Source organism: Wyeomyia smithii, chromosome 1 (genome assembly GCF_029784165.1).
Source record: "Wyeomyia smithii strain HCP4-BCI-WySm-NY-G18 chromosome 1, ASM2978416v1, whole genome shotgun sequence".
Lineage (NCBI taxonomy): Eukaryota > Metazoa > Arthropoda > Insecta > Diptera > Culicidae > Wyeomyia > Wyeomyia smithii.
In genome coordinates, this window is record NC_073694.1 from 21821259 (window position 1) to 21837541 (window position 16283).

The window sequence follows — 16283 nt, forward strand, 5'->3', positions numbered from 1 at the left end:
CGCAAGTGTTGACAGTAAAAAAGGTTTTTCATCGTTTAATAAAATGTTGCTTGCTGTTGTCATTGTCAACTCAATGTACCTTTGTTCGTCGGTTTTTTTTTTTGTATCGAAGGTTTGTTCACTGATGTATGTTGGCCGATATCGAAGTTTTATTTAAACAAGCAAAAACCCGCACATTTTGGTGTTCTTTCGGCAATTTATTTGTCACATAGGTTTTCTTCTCGTGGGACGATACAAAACATCGCGTATAATGCGTGATCAGAATCCAATAGGATTCTCTCATGATAATTCTCTGAAACGATTTTAACCATCCTTGACCAAATGTATTGCTGCAAGCCCAAAGAGCATTGTTGGCTTTTGAGATTGCGTACTCAAGATGGTCGTTCCAGTTAAATTTATGGTCAAGCATGACACTTAGGTACTTGGTTTGCTTGGATAGCTCCAACTGTGTTTCTCCCAACTTTAGAGTTGCAATATTATACTTTCTCTTTCTTGTGAATGGGATAATGACTGTTTCAGAAGGATTAACATTTAGTCCTTCCTGCTTACACCATTGGAGTGTGTATTTTAGGGCAGTTTGCATTCTATTAGTAATAGTAGGCCCACATTTGCCCCTAACTAAGATAGTAATATCATCAGCAAATCCAATTACTTCATAACCTAGGTTTGTTAAGTTGTTAAGAAGATCATCGACTGCCAGAGACCACAATAAACGGGATAAAACCCCTCCTTGCAGGCAGCCTCTTGTTGGTTTTGTCGTTAAAGTTGATCTTCCTAAATTGGCTGTGATTAACCGATTGTCTAACAACATAGCAAGTATCCAGTTCGAGATGCATATGTCAAAACCCCGATTTATCATAGCTTTCTTTATAGATTCGTGAGAGGCGTTGTCAAATGCACCCTTAATATCAAGAAAAGCTGCCAGTGAGATTTCCTTGGCATCAAAAGACTTTTCTAGTTTTGAAACCAACGTGTGAAGTGCTGTTTCAGTTGATTTACCAGCTTGGTAGGCAAACTGGAATTTGTTCAATGGTCTACTGTTCAAATATGATAATTTGATATGTAGATTGATGATTTTTTCCATCATTTTTAAAATGACAGACGCTAGACTGATTGGTCTGTATGCTTTGGGATTCGTCCTGTCACGTTTTCCAGCCTTAGGAAAAAATATGACGCGGACTTCTCGCCATTTACTAGGAATGTAGCTTAGTATCATGCTAGCCCTAAACATCACTACCAGAAAGGGGACTGTAATATCCTTACTCTTTTGTAAAAGCACTGGATAAATCCCATCCGGTCCAGGCGATTTGAAGGGCTTGAAAGAATCCACTGCCCACTCAACTCTTGACCTCGTGAAAATGACACTGGCTATGTCTTGAACTCTAGTCTTGTCATGAATTGAGCTAGACTGAGCTATAAAGAAGTCCTGTGCGTTATCAGAAGTCGAATGAGTCGAGCCATGGAAGTGTGTATCCATCATGACACTAAGTGTTTCCTGAGAATCTGTTGTGAATTGACCATTTTTACTTTTCAAATGCCTTAATATGTTTCAAATACATCAAGCGAATTTTTTCTCGAACGTGATATAATCGAAACGTCGCTGTATCACTTTTACTTATTTTTTAGCATTATATATTTGTATCCTGTCGTTTTGTGATATTCCTGTGTCAATTTAATTTTATTGTATCATTCTTTTATATTTAAACACAAGAATTTGAGCCTTCCGATTATTTTGACATTTTATTTAATTTTTTTAGGAATTTTTGTGTTCTTTTTACATCACTTTAAGTATTTCTTTCATCATTTTCGAGTTACTTTGAGATTTTTTGTGGCTTGGATGCTTTTTTATGTTGCTTTGAACAATTTTTTGAGTTATTTTTATTTACTTTGTTAAATTATTTGTCTTATTTTGACGCAATTCGGATATGATTTACGACTTTCAACTTTGGCTTTTGCTCTGCATTTCTCAACTTTGGTTATTTTCAAATATGTGTAATTATTTTTTCTTTAATTCTGAATGGTCAGTTTATCGATTTTGTTATCTCGGATTTTTTTTATCTTTATTGATCTCCTTCTGCTCGACTATTTTGGTCTTGTTGACCTTTTTCCATATTTGATTTTTTCAGCTTCAATCTCGCAACAGATTTTCTTTCGGTCATTTTGATTTAAAGTTTATTTTTCTGGCTATCCAAATTTTGATTCTTCGCAATTTCCGTCATTTCAAATTTTGACTATAATCTGAAAATTCGAAAGCTGTATAAACCAACATAATTTTTTTCTTTTGGCTTTCTTCTAGTCAATTTCCTTTTTTTTGTCTTGGATTTATTTTAAATTTATTTTCGTCTTTCTAAATACTCATTTGCATTCATTTTAACTTCAAGGTTTGGATCCATTTTAGCATTTATTTTTCTTTAAAATTTTTATTCACCCGACTTCCGGTATTCCTCACTTAAAACGCTTTGGTTTTATATATAAAACTCACTAATAGTTAAAAACATAGACATTTTCAGAACGATTTACATGCGTTCCATTTTTGCAGAATTTATGAGAGTAAAAGATACAGAGGATTGTCTTTTAATCTTTAGATATTAGAAAACATAACTGATACTTTTTCAACGCAATAATTTTATTCTAAATTATATCCGATCAAAGACTTCTGAAACTTTCCCTAAAAATGTTAACATTATTTAATCGTAATTTTGTTTTTCGGCTTTCTTGACTCATAAACTAAACAAAAAGCATGTTTTCAGTGAACAATTTTTGTATTCACAGTGTATAAAAATTTTTGGTTCGATTATTTCATTATTTTTTTACTGTTGGAATAAATTCTCCCATATTGTGTTAAAATTGTACCTCTTCCCACTCACACGTTATATAAAGTGTCCAAGGTATTTCTACACAATTTAGAAATCCAACCTGAGTGTTCAAAAACATTTGAGCAACGTTGAGAACCAAATCTGTTCCATCTATGATATAACAGGTGAACTGTTACTGATAAAAATGCGTCTCCATAATTCCAGCGCCTGTGTAGTACCATGCGCCTCCATCAGACTCAAACGATATTGTAATTCGCTAAATTGAATGAAGAATGTTGAACAAAAAGCATATCATAATGTCACTTATTTCCATTTCAAATGCCCAAGAGCTCAGAAATAAATTCCGGTTCGCTTGAGGCATGTGTTCTGTTTATGATTTCAATTCATTTTTTTTTCTTCCTTTTTATTTCAAATATAACAACCAACGTCGTTCGATTTTACAACCTTTCCGGCCCAAGTGTATATGTTACGAGCAAAGCACGGCAAGGCGTAACGATGATTTATGTTCTAGCAAATCGAGAGTCAATGGAGAAAATTTAAAACAAATCCCTCCGGAACTGCTTTCCTCTCTCTCTCTCGCCGATTTCTTCCACTTCAGCACAAGCGTCCCCATAATTTGTCAGCACGAGTTTCCATCATTGCCAAGCAAGCAGAGAACCGGTTGTTGTTCGCCAGTCACTGTATGCGCTGATGATATTGATTATCAGGCATTATATATTTCCAACACTTCCGGCCGTCCCATCAATAGCGGGCTAGCGCTTATCGTAACCGGCAGATCCGTTGAAGTGGGGCGAAAAACAAATTGTCGGATTAAACTTTCTTGAAGAGAATATTAAGGCGGCCTTTACAGACTCGTTTTTTTCTCTTCTTCCACTCACCAAGCAGTATGTAAAAATCAAACAACCCGATAGAAAAACTTCCCTTCGAATGGCGATGCGTGGGCTAGAAGAAAACCCACGACGAGAACCTGTCGGGAAAATATTAAAATCAACCTCAGACCCCTCCACCTCGTGTCCTCCTACTGGCTGGAGGTAAACAATCTCTTCACGGGCAGGTAGGCAGGCAACCGAGCAAGACCTTGAGTTTTGCAGGCTCCACCCAAAAACCTGCTACGCAGGAAAGAAGCTCACCTTACGCGCTGCTACTAGTGAGGAGCTAAAAACTGAAAATTCCACCGATCGATCTGTGAGTGAAACGTTGTTTGTCTGCTGTTCCTACTAAGTTTACACCTTCATCCCTTCCTTCCACCCTCGGTCACACGATTCTAGCTGCAGCCTGCGGCTGTCAATTCCGGAATCACTGAGCTGTCTGTCAATCAGTGTTCAACGGAACCGAGAGAAAGAGAGAGGAAGAGATTTCGTGCGCCACGAATTGTCTTTAAATTATCTTGTCCAAATATACTTCGCACCCACATCCGCTACCCTGTAGCCCCACGGTAGCCGCCCGCCAACCTACCCACGTCAGTTGCTTGAACATGGCGCTCATAATTTTCGCTTCGCAAGTATGTCTACATCTAGAGCACATCTATCACCACATTTTCTTCCACCGATTATGGGTGCTTTTTTTATTTTGTTGGCAAGAAAGGTATGGATGGCGGTCGGGCGAAGAGACGAACGACGGTGGAAAATATGTCAAATTCCTGTGCTGCGAAGGGAAATGGAGGAAAAAAAAAACTGGGAGACCCTTTCGGTAAGTACACACGTAGTAAGCAGGAGGAGAGTTTACCGTTCCGCTCCGGGTTGTGTGTTTCATTTTTTGAGGTGGGATGATTTTTTTCTTCCCGTTATTATTATTATTGGGAAAGGATTCGTGGTTAGGTATAGAAAAAGCGCAAGAGAGGGAGTTTACGATGAAATGAGAGAAAGAGAGGTGAGATACTACAGAGTGATAAACTGTTGCCCAAACCTTTTTCTAGTGGCTCCCGTCGCCGCAGGAGTCTCGTGCTGGTGGGGATCGAGGCGGCTGTGATGATACTCGGTCGGGCCCACCAGAAGGAGGCTGCTGTCCGCTGTTCCGGCGGGGTCCGCTGCGGTTCGATGTACTCTGCCGAAGCAGGACTGCAGTCCACCGGAGATATGCGGGTAAATATTTTGATTCAATCGTAACAAGGCATAACAGCACTCCGGACAAGTTTCTTGCGGCTGCTGTTGCTGCTCCCGGCGACGGTTGCAAAAGTGCTCCGTTTTTGCTGCGTTCGAATCGGGACCGTTCCACTCCTCCTCCTGCTCCTGCTCCTGCTGCTGCTGCTGCGTGTGTGTGTTAATCCTTTGGCAATCGATCCACACTAACCACCCCTTCACACGTTTCCACCCCAACCCGGACGAGCGTTCGCGAAGTCGCACGCGTTTTTCTTCACACTCAACACCGAAACACAGAAACACACACGACGAGACGACGACGACGACGACGAGGAGAACGAAAAACACACAAGTTTTGCACTGGAAAAGTAGCTCTTCACCGCTGCCACTTGTTTTTCTTTAATGTTTCTTTTCTTTTTTAGGTTTGTTGGTTGCTTGGTTAGTTAGGAAAACCCAATTTTCCACAAATCCATTGCAGAGAGAAGAAAACAGCTAAACATCGATGGGAAAAGCAGACACATAACAAGACGCGAGTTCCTTTTCTGTTTTATTTTATTCCGGGTGAACCAAATTCTGGAACACAGGAGGAAGAAAAATCAATTCTCGGGATGGCACGCCAAGCACACGGGGGTTGGCCTCTGGAACACTCGAACACACACACTCTCTGGGAACGGCAACGGGGAAAGGGGGATTTACTTCTTTCACTGCTGTCACAATGCTTTCACACCGCGTTCCTGAAAACCGTTCCCCGAGGAAGAGACGGCCGAACTTCCGCTGGTGGTGACACCCAAAGCACCACAAAGCTACAGACCGAAGAAGTGCCCTTTCTTCTTGGCGACCGCGTACTGAATGTGTGTGCTGCTAGCGAGACACTTCCTGGATTATCGGGGGCCCTGCATGGCCTCCGCTTCGAGTGCGGATCCGCGGTAGACTTCACCGTCCTGTCGGGGTTTTCGGGTTTGCGTTTTCGTAGTTTCCCTCTCTTGTGGTCGCTCGGAGCCACAAGAGAGGGAATGAGAGAGAGAGTGGAGACCAACTTCGCCTGAGCACTGGAAAAGATAACATCAGTGCTGCCAGTGTTCTGTTACTGGACGCCCTCAGGCAGTAACCAGTAAATTCGAGTGTTTGTGTCAGTGAGTGCGTTTCCACAGTGATGAGTTTCGCCGCCGATGGACAATGCAAATGAAATAATCAAAAAAAGGTCAAAATTGTCATAAGTTTTAACCGAATCACGACAGAGCAAAACTGTCACAAAAGGTTAAAGGTTGGAGAAACGTTAAATATGACAAAAAATTAAGTTTTAATGTAAGAGCTATGAAGTTTTGGAGCGTGTCAAATATGACAAAACGGCTAATGAAAACTGATGTGCCATAATCGTGTATGGTAAAAATATCAATGAATGCCAAAAAGAAAGTCGTCGTTTAGAGTGTAGGAAAAAAACACACAAAAAGACACAAAAACCAGGCTGAAAATTACGACAGAGGTTTGCTAGAACCCGGAAAAAAATGATCGCGAAAAAATCTCAAAATTGCTACAAAAAAGTAGTAGTGATCAAAAAGTGAATGAACCGAATTCAAACGAAAAATTACTGAAAAATTTTTTTAAGTAAGAAAGCGCCAAACATCATCCCAAGAAAAGCTACGACTGTTTTCCTTACTACAACAAAATTTACGGCTGTGAATTTTGGAGCCCTTAGTGTATGCAGAAGTGTGTCGAAATGCCGCAGAATGAATGCTCGACGGGTTCGTCGCTTCTTCTGGCTTATGGGAAAACTCTTTCAAGTCTCTGAAAAAATTATCTTTGCTAGGGGCACCTGAACTCACAGCAATTGCTGAAAAGCTATGATCTTTTTTCTTTCAGTGTGAGCTTTAGGGTAAAACCTGTGTTTATTAGTGTTATAATTATTAGTAAGAATAAAAAAAGCTGTTATTCACTTACTCGTGAAAAGCAAACCACAAAGGAGCAAACTGTTGCCCTTAGTAAAATCCCTAACAAATCAGAGTGATAACTTGCCAACTCATCTTTTATTCCTAAACTTCAAGGCAGCGTACCATTCAGTTAAACGCAAACGCAGTTGTAACTCTCAAAGCTGCTGTTCAACTAGAGCTTTACTGCTAAGTATATTTTTCATTCTTTTCAAGAGATTCGCTTGCTGAGTTAATGATCTTTTTCTATTCATTGGAGGAAATGGTCTCGATCCGAAAAGCATTGGGAAATTTTTCTGATGATATTTCTCAAAGTATTCTTCAATGGAAGTCAAAATGGATACTTTCGATTCCTTTATATAAATTTTAGGAAAAATTATAGCTCAAAACGATGGAATTTTGCTTCGACCAAGTCTTCATGAAAAAAAAAACAGCAGAAACGTATTTAAAAAATTGAAAGACCCGGAAATTTCTCAAAAATGTTATGAGAAATTTAATTACATCAGGAAGGGTCAAAACGACAAAAATAAGGAATAATAAAAACGGTCGAAAAAAAAATGGAAAATTAGAACAAATTTAACGAGAAAGGTAAACATTTAATAGTCTAAAAACCATAAATGAAATGGCCAAGCATTTAACAGGAGGTACAAAATTTTAAAGTAATAAAAAAAAATATTAACATATGTTAAAAAATTAAAAAAAGGCATAGATGTGAAAAAACATCGCAAAAGTTACAGAATGTGTAGAGAGGTAAAATGTTTGAAAAATGAAAAAATGTCACAAATAATTTTATTTGAATGTGTTTTAAAATTGTCAAAACTGCGGAGGTAGTTGAAAATGACAAGAAGCTCAACAATGACAAAGCAAGTCAGATGGAAAATTGATTATTAGAAAAAAATAGAAAAGGTGATAATGAGAACAGACAAAAAATAACAGAGTTAAAACAAGTTAAAATATTTTTAAAAAAAGGTCAAAATATGTCGCGGTTTGTGAGAACGAATCAAGAAAAATTGGCAAAAAATACAAAATAATAAAAAGTTTGATAGACAGGCAAAAGGGAAACATCCGATATGTCAAAACAAATAAACATGTAATAAATGTGTTCCAATCACTTGAAGTAATACTCAGGATTGTTTTCTTCTCGACTTCTTTTGAATAACAGGGATGTTTTCCAGTGTAAACTTTTGTATGCTTTATTACTAGTTTTTATAGATGTTTTAGAGATTTTTGACGTGAATTTCTGGATAAATTTTTTAAGAGTAGTTTTCGGCTTTTACCTGACGTAAGATAAATTTGAACTCAATTTGTTTGAGTTTTCCTGGATTCTTATCATTTACCTGTTATCCTGAAATAAGGATTAAATCTTTTTTATTTTTTGGTTAAAATGTTTTCAATGCTGCGTATTTTTAATTTTCTTCCAGAAAACATTTTATCTTCCTAGCTTCTACAGAAGCTTTCTGCCATATTGAATCCGTTATCGTTTTGGTCACTAATTTTGATTTTGATTGATTTCGAAAATCAATTTTTTTTTTCAAACCATCGTATAGTTTTTTCTGGCGTTTAAAAATGTTTTCAATCATTCAAGGCATAGGCAGAAAACTAGGCTAGCAAAATGTTGTATTGGGGATCGCGATTATAACTTGACTGCTGATAACAGCCGACTCTCCATCTGCAATACCAAAATTGATCAGGCGAGCAACTCGCCGCTCGGCTCGTTTTATGTAATCGAGCCATAATTTATGATTATATTTTTTCGGTTTCTTCTAAATCATAAAGGCGTTTGCTCCGCCCTTCTCTGTTTATTTAGTGCATTTCTCGGCTCTTCGAGCTAAATTCCATCGGGATTCTTTTCATTTTTGGCTTTAATGGTCTTGGTAGTTTTGAGCTGACTTTTGAAATTATTTCTAATTTAATAAAACCACAAACATAAACATTTTCGACTTTACGGTGTAAAAAAGTGGGAGGAGGAGGTTTCGTAAATGTCCACGCTTGTCTACGAGAGGGGACGGGGAGGTCTAAAATGACGATTTTTATGTCCACGTGGAATATGGACGGCCCCTCAGATAAAGGAAGAAAATAAAAAAAGACCACAAAAAAAAAACGAAAAATCCGATCAAAAATTTTGAAAAAAAAGAGTTATTTATATCAAAAAAAAAGTCGAAAATGTTCAAAAAAAAAACCATGAAAAACGTCATTATTAACCAAGAAAGGAGGATGAAAACATAGCAAAGAGGTCAACAGCACTAATGTGGTCGAAATAAAAATTAGAGAAATATAAGATACGTCATAGAAAAAAGTCAAAAAAGTTCCAAAATATCCCAAGAGAATTTGAAGTTGCTAAAGATGGTCAAACATGTCAAAAAAAATGACAAAAAGCTTAAAATTACAAAACAAGTAATTCATATGTTGAAAAGGGTTGAAAAATCAGACCAACTAAAAATGTCTGCAAGGTTAAGCATGAGCATGAGCGTGCTTGACTGCCCGCGGTTGCTACTCCGTTATTGCCCGACCAGATGTAATTTCACAGAGAACCAACGGATAATGGTTGGGACTAACACTCATCCTCAATGTGTAAAAAATGGTGACCTTATTTTTTTTTTGGGCAGTGCAAGTACCGGCCGCATCCGAATGCAGCTCGATGAAGGATTCTATATAGGAATATATTGACGTGATACTCGCTTTATTGGTGTAAATATGAATTTGTTCGCGATTTTCTGCAGCATACCACCAATTTTGCAGCATCCCCCAAGAAGTTTAGCTGAACATTTCTCGAGATTCCCACCTCCTATCAAACTTCTGTTTTCAGCAAACTTTAGTGCAGACTTGCATAGAAGTCCCCAAACTTCGACGTTAAGAACAACAAGGCAGCTGGGAAGGACGGTATCGGAGCGGAGCTTCTTAAGATGGGCCCGGGCAGTTTGGCCAGTTGTCTGCATCGGCTGATTGTCAAGACTTTGTAAACGGAATGCCTACTGAAGGAGTGGAAGGATGGGGTTATTTGCTTCATCTACAAGAAAGGCGACAAGCTGGATTGTAAAAACTACCGAGCGATCACCATCCTGAATACTGCCTACAAAGTCATATCCCAAATAATTTTCCAGCGACTGTCACCACTAATCAACAGATTTGTGGGAAATTACCAGGCCGGTTTCATGGAGGGTCGGACACAACGGACCAGATCCTTACTTTGCGGCAGATCCTCCAAAAATGCCGCGAATACAGATGTGCAGTGTTGTGTGAGGATTTCGGGTGGTCTATCCAACCCACTCGGATCCCGCAGGGGACTTCGACAAGGTGACGGTCTTTCCTGCCTGCTGTTCAATATTGCGCTAGAGGATGTTGTGAGACGAGCGGAAATAGTCCTGCGAGCTACGATTGTGATAATCGAAGGTGACGAGTTTGAGGTATTCGACGCGTTCCTGTACCTTGGCTCAATGGTGACACCAACCGTGAGATTAAAAAACGAATTATCAGCGAAAGTCATGCTTACTATGGGCTCCACAAAAAAAATGCGGCCGAAACGTCTAAGTCCCAGCGCAAAGTGCGCCTTTTGCAAAACGGTTATTAGACCGGTTGTTGTCTACGGGCATGAGACGTGGACAATGCTTGAAGAGGACCTGCGGGTGATCGGAGTTTTCGAACGAGGAATGTCAAGAACCATCTTTGACGGTGTGCAGCAGAAGGGAGTGTGGAGATGGAGAATGAACCATGAGCTCGCACAACTATACGGTGAAACCAGCATCCAGAAAGTGGCCAAATTTGGACGGGTACGTTTGGCAGGGCACGTGGCGAGAAAAAACGGACAATTACCCTGCGAAATTGGTTGGTACTAGACAAAGAGGAACACAACGAGCAAGGTAAGTGAGGATTGAAGGCGGGAAGCCATGGACCGATCAAGTTAGCGGAATTATTTTATGCAGGCCATGTCTTAGGACGTACGGCCATTTAACCCTCTAGTGCCCAATGCCGCCATTCAGCGGGCTTCAGTCGAAGTTTCGAAGAGCTTCAATAAATATTTAAAAAATGTTTAAAATGGTTTATAGTGATTTTATCGAAGTCCGTTTAGAAATTAATTTGGGCACTAGAGGGTTAAGTAAGTACTTCATCTCACGATTTCAATTTCCTAGAAAGTCCGGAACTTTGTCGTTGATACTTGAACGATCTCGAGAAATTAGGAAAACACATAAACATGCAGTGGCCAGCACAGTCGCTAGACTTAAATCCAATCGAGTTGCTTTGGGTAGAACTGGACCGTCAGATGAAGAAGAAGCGATCCCAAAACCTCAACCATTTGTAAGAGTATTTTTTTTTCCTTGGTGAACTTCTTCACTGTGACCAAAATCGTTGGTCTATTTTTAGTTTTTCCCGGTTTTCTATTATTAGCAAGTCCGCTATTAAGGAGTTACATGCTTATTTTTTATCCGAGCTTAGGGATGTGATTTTACCCTTCCTTTTACACGCTTACTACTCCGAACCTTGTCTCTTCTGTGAAATATCGCCACCTATAATTCCCTGGAAAAGTTTCGTTACGCGGCCTCCTGGCCAGTATTGGATATATTTTTTTTTGCTAAGAGAAAATCACACCAAGGTATTATAGAATTCAGCGATGGTTGCAACAGACTTGGAGAAACATCGTAGAAAAAATGCTCGTGAAATTTCCTTAGCTTTTGATCTTTTGGAAAAATTTTGCCGAAAATTTCGACTTCCTAAGTGGTTGAATTAACAAGACAAAGTAAGTTGAAAGCATTGAGAACTTTATGCACACTAGCTAAACTGAACTATTAACAAACCATAAACCCTCGATCTTTTGAACAATTTTCCTTAAAACTTAAATAAAAAAATATCAGATATGTCAAAAGAAATCATGAACATTCTTGTTCAAATAAAAAAAATCAAAATGGAAAGTAAATTTCTCATTGAGCGGATTTTGAAGGTTGAAAATACAGTTGAATCTCTCTATAACGACTTTTTTTAATGACAAATCTCTCTATTGCAACATTCTCAATGGTCCCGTCTGCTTTACATACATAAAAATTCCGCTATTACAACGGTCGCTATAACTGTTTTGATGTCGCTATAAAGCGATTCGACTGTAGTCAAGACCCATGTTTGACAGAGGAGATAAAATATTTCATCACAGGTCATTAACGTTTAAACATGTCAGAATTTTCTGATCAAGGTCAAGAACAAATATGGCAGCACAATGCCAAAAAAACAGAAAAAGACCTAAACATACGAAAATGTCGGAAAGAGAAAAATAATGGATTGTCAAATATGTCAAAAGATATAAAGTGTGTCGAAGGAGGTTATAATGTCAAAAAAGGTGAGATATGACAAGTGTTTCAATAAGTCAAAAATGGTCAAGAAGATTCAAACATGTTCGAAACATATTTGAAAAAACTCAAAAAAGTTAAAAATGTATAGAAAGAATAAAAAATGATCAAAATTACCAGGTCAAAACAATAAATGTATTTAAAAATATTGAAGATAATATACAATAAGAATATTCAAAAATATTCAAGAGGTCAAAAGAGTCCAAAAATGTACAAATAGTAAAAGAAAACTTTGCATAAAAAAATTATTTTGAAAAATCGAAACAATAAAAAGAAATGTTTGAGAACCGCAAAAAAACGGTTTGAAAAGGTGAAATATATTAGAAAAGCTAGACAGTAGAAAGAGGTAAAAATGTCTGGAAAACAACATACAATTCTCAACTCACCAAATTTATATATTGACCGAGAATACAAAACACAAAACAGTTCAAACATGTATTAAAACTTCAAAAATAATAAAGGTAAAAATCACGGAAAAAAATTAAAAACGAAAATGTTTAAAGAAAAAATAAAAAATTAGGCGGAATATATTAACAAAGGCAAAAACTCGGAATGAGTAAAATAGAAATACTGAAAGCTGATGAAAATATGAAAAGAGGATATAATTGCATATAGACAGCCAAACATATCCCATATGGTAGAAATTATAATACGTGTTGAAAAACGGTAAAACATGACACAAAAATATCAAATCTACCAAGGAGCTCTAAAAAGGTTAAAACAAACTAGGAACGTGAAACAAGTCAAAAAGGGTTCAAAACAATGAAAGCGATAAAAAATGTCAAAAAAAAAGTATCGCCATACCAGTAAACAAATCAAGAATAATAAACAAGGCCAACAAGATTAGTTAAAATAAGTCAAAAATATCAATGAGGTGATAAACACAATCAGTCAAGAGTTGCAAAAAGAGTCAAAATTTGATACTCAACGAAAAATGTCAAACAAGTTCAGGAATACTTTAAAAAAATGTCGAAAAGGATGAGAAGTGTCAAAAAAAAACATAAAAGAAAAAAATAATGATTTTTTTTTAAATATCAGTAAATGCAATATCAGATACGTCAAGATAGGTCAATATTATGCTTAATTTAATTAAATTAAATTTACGCTTAAAACATGAAAAGGTGTGAGGTGTCGAAAAATATCAAAAACGACAAAAAATTACCAAAAACGAATTAAGGATATTAAAATTTATGTTGAAGAAACTAACTGAGAATTGTTTTTCACTGAAAAATGGCCAAATTTCTATAAATAACGAAAAATAATTCACTAGGTGTAATATATCAAAGAGATCGAAAACGTCCAATAAAAATAAAAATGGCATAAAAGACAGACACACATGATGGCTCAATGACAAATAGTAAAAAAATCATGTATTTTATATTAAAATATGTCAAAATGGCAAAGAGAAAGGAGAATAAGTAAATAACTCCAAACACAGTGAAAAAGTCAAAAGTGAATCGGTGAAAACTCAATAAAAAAGAGATAAAAACCAAAAATGATGTCTCGATTAAAAAAAGATTAAATATGTCAAATGGCCAAAATTGTAGAAAAATAAGAATAATAAAATAAGATAAAAAGATGTCAAAAAACGAAATAAAAATCAAATTTATTAACAGAGGTGAAATGTCCAAAAGGAAGAAAGATGCAAAAGAGCTATAAATATAAAATATACCATTCACAACAACGAAAGTCAAAAGTAAATCTCAAAAAAGATTATAGAAGTACAAAATATCAAAACTGACTAGGAAGTTAATAAACGTCCAAAATAGGTAAAAGACCAAAGCAAAAATACATAAAAAATGCTGAAAACTGTTGAAAAATATTGAAAACGCCGAGCAATTTCAAATCAATAATTTCAGAAATTTTAACAATTTAATATTTTTTTTTGTAAGATTTGGACCACTGCGACCATTATTTTGATCTTTTGTAGTATACCTCTTCTTTAGTCTCGGTACTCGTGGCAGACATTGATGGAAGTGATCGTCGTTGTCCTATCGCACCCTTTCTCCCAATTAGGCACTGTATTTCGTATGAAATGTATTACCTCATTAGGATTCGCAGACCAGACCTAAAAAGGCTCCAAAGTTCCTTTTCCAAAGGCTCTTATTCTGCGCTGTATTAGTGCACTGCAGTGGCAGAGCAAATGTTCTGCGGTTTCAGATTCGAACCCGCAGAGACGACAAATTTCGTCATCTGACTGACCAATTTGTTTCAGGTGATGCTTACTTGGACAGTGTCCTGTAAACAGTCCGGTAATTGTCCTTAGTCCCTTTTTATTTAAACTAAGCAATTGCTGGCTTTTCTTGACGCTTGGTTTTATAAAGCGTTTAGACTGGCGTAGCCCTACTGAGCATCTCCAGTTCTCTTGTATTGTCCTATGTTCCCAGGTTTTCAATTCTGTTTTCAAGGCGCTTGATGACACCCCACAGAACGGTTCTGGGCCAATGAAATCGGTACATGACCCCTGTCTAGCTAACGTATCGGCTTTTTAATTGCCTTCCACTCCGCAGTGACCAGGAACCCAGTATAAACATACTTGGTTCCTTTCTGCCAGTTGTTTCAGTGAAAGGATGCACTCCCATACTAGCTTAGAGGTACATGTGAAGGCTTTTAGTGCTTTAAGTGCTGCTTGGCTATCAGAAAAAATGCATATGTTAGCATGCCTGTATTTCCTAGCCAAACAGACTTGTGCACATTCATAAATTGCAAATATTTCGGCCTGGAACACTGTAGGCCAACGGCCCATTGGTATCGAGATACTTATCCCAGGACCATTTAGACCTGCTCCGGTTGAATCATTCATTTCTGAGCCATCTGTGTAAAAGATGACAGAGCCTTGTCGGATGTTCGGGCCACCTTGTTCCCAAACTTCCCGTTCGGTCTCTATGATTTTGAAAGGTATTTCGAAGTTTGCTTCTGTATTCATCCAATCTTCGATACCTGGTATATGTTTGCTCAGCTGAAAATGTTTGAGGATTGCCAGCTGGCCTGTCTAATCTCCATCAGGTACTTTTTTAAGGCGTGTTAGTCTCAATGCACTTTTTTCCGCCTCTAGTTGTACTACCTGGTGGAGTGGTAATAGATGCAGAATTGCATCTAAGGCTTTCGACCGAGCACTTTTCATTACTCCTGTAATTGCATTACAAATTAGCCTTTGCAACTTGCCAAGCTTGTTCTGCGTTGACCTTTCTTTTGTTTTAGGCCACCACCCTAGCGAGGCATACGTTATTCTTGGTCTTATTATTGCCTGGTACAACCAATAGATCATACTTGGCCTTAGACCCCATGTTCTGCCAATAGCTTTGCTACATGCCCAGAGGGCACTCGTAGCTTTACCGATGACATATTCAATATGTGCATTCCAGCTGAGTTTCTGATCTAAAACTACTCCAAGATGTTTAGTCTCAGTGGAAAGCTGCAGTGTAGTCTCGCCCAGCTTCAGGCTTTCCAAGTTGTACCTTCTTTTCCGGGTGAAGGGAATAATGGTTGTTATAGAGGGGTTAATGGTCAGCCCCTCTTGTCTGCACCATTCTAAAGTATAGTTTAGAGCTAACTGCATTCTCTCCGATACTGTACTGTCGAATTTTCCCCTCACAAGAATCACAACATCATCGGCGAATCCGACAACTTCGAAACCTAGCTCAGTTAGCTTTCTAAGAAGCTGGTCTACAACCAATGACCACAGCAAAGGCGATAGAACTCCACCTTGCGGGCATCCCTTAGTTGTGTTCCTTGTAAGGGTAGTATTACCCAATACTGCAGTTATCTCACGACTATTCAGCATGGTTTCAATCCATTTTGAGGTATATGTATCAAACCCATGGTGTCCCATTGCGTTCAACATTGAGTAATGGGATACATTATCAAAAGCTCCCTCTATGTCTAAGAACGCAGCGAGTGCGATTTCTTTTGTATCTATAGATTTCGCTATTTTTGTCGTTAGCATATGTATTGCATCCACTGTTGACATGTTGCTTCGATATGCAAACTGATACCTACTCAGCGGAGAGGTTTTTAGGTACGTTGATTTAATGTGTAATTGGTCTGAAGGCTTTTGGAAGTGTTTTGTCGCGCTTCCCAGCCTTTGGTATGAAGATCACTCTCGTTTTTCTCCAGTTGGTGGGTATGTAA

At 37.8% G+C, this 16283-nt stretch overlaps 1 protein-coding gene across 2 annotated transcripts in view; it reads right to left on the reverse strand.

Moving 5' to 3' along the window:
• Nucleotides 1-5290, reverse strand: part of LOC129726586 (protein unc-13 homolog B) — a 91235-nt gene extending 85945 nt beyond the window's left edge. For both annotated transcript variants that reach the window (XM_055683481.1, XM_055683471.1), the window contains exon 1: nt 4722-5290. The gene's annotated coding sequence lies outside the window, so the exon portion shown is untranslated. The remainder of the gene's footprint in view (nt 1-4721) is intronic.
• Nucleotides 5291-16283: the final 10993 nt, after the last annotated feature.